Below are 1,458 nucleotides of genomic sequence, written 5' to 3' on the forward strand. Positions count from 1 at the left end.
TACCAGCTCAATGCTGCGAGGAGGGAGCACCAAAGATACATCCAGGAGTGCCTGGCCCGGGCCATACTGCATAAGGTCCTCGACATGGAGGTACGCACCTCCTGGTGCTGCGGGAGCCTCTCCCCATCCTTCCCTGCCGACAGCCGGTGCTGCTAGCTCCTGCTGGGCTGTTCTCCGCAGCTCTTCCCTCGTGCTCCCCGAAAGGCTCCCTGCTGCTGGGAGAAAGGACAGTCCTGTGCCCGACGTCCCCCACGTGGAACCCCCCCAGCCTCTGTCCTGGGTCACGGACTGCGCTCCCGCAGCCGTCAGATCGTGGGGTGATATTCACAGGGTCAGCTTGCTTAAAAAAAATCTAATCCAGACAAAATAGTTGGAACGTGGCTGTATGGCTTACCCGAGTACGGGGTTTGGGCACGTTCCTGTTACCTGTTAGGCAGGCTGAATCCGCCGTAGTTTTATAACAGGGCTCCGTGCGGGTGGCAGCCAGGGAGCAGGCGAGCAATAAGCAGAACAGAAGCAGGTGTTCTTACATTCACTGACATCTCACAATGTCCATTAACGGGATTTCTCTTTCTCTTGCGGTCATTGACATCTCACGATGTCCATTCATGAGATTTCTCTTTCTCTTACATTGATAGCGTCATCATCAGCTGGAAATAAAAAGGAACCTTGAAAATCCTGTGGGGAAGAAGAGGGTGCAGAAACTCAAGGTAAGGCTTGAGTGCTGCTGGAACAGACGGGCCGTGGCGGTTTCGCCTTGTGTTGAGTAACAGCCACCAGTCAGCCAGGGATTCACTGAGCCAGGCATCCTGTCGCTGACGTTTGTGGGAAAAGTACCAGAAACTGACAAGCAGAGGATGGTCCTGCCCCGGGCTACGCCTCCTTCCTCTGTTCAGCAGTCCAGGAACTTCCATTCCTGCACCCGATTCCTTTTGAATCTGTGTATTATTTTGGTTCTGCAGTGTTCTTGGCTGTGGAATTTAATTATGAGCTGTATGCAGTGGTGCTTCCTTGCATTTCTGCCCAACAACTAATGTATTGGCTCTCTGATAATTCTGTTTGATGCTCCGTTGTTCTCATTATGACAAAAGTTACTAGCTGTTCTCCTTTTCCAAGGCATTTCCGGTTTCACAGACCTTTTTCATATTCCTGCTCAGTGTCCCAAGCTGCAGACCCTCAGTCTGTTGAATCTTTCCTACACGAGCCATTCTGGACTCCTCATTGCTGTTGCCATTTTTTTAGTTTTTCTAGTTCTACTGTTTCTGTTTTGAAACGGGGAACCAGATCGGGATGAATAATTCAAGATGCGTGTTGCCGTTCTTCTCCGGGTAATTCTAGACACTCTCTGCTTTTCGCCGCTGCAGAGCACTGTGCTCACATTCTCGGCCGTTTGCCTCTCCACTTGGTATTTAGCAGAACCAGCACGTAAGCAATGAAGAGAGGTTTCAGAAGTCTTCA

This window comes from Pterocles gutturalis, unplaced genomic scaffold (genome assembly GCF_000699245.1).
Source record: "Pterocles gutturalis isolate BGI_N339 unplaced genomic scaffold, ASM69924v1 scaffold50313, whole genome shotgun sequence".
In the NCBI taxonomy this organism is placed as follows: Eukaryota; Metazoa; Chordata; class Aves; order Pterocliformes; family Pteroclidae; genus Pterocles; species Pterocles gutturalis.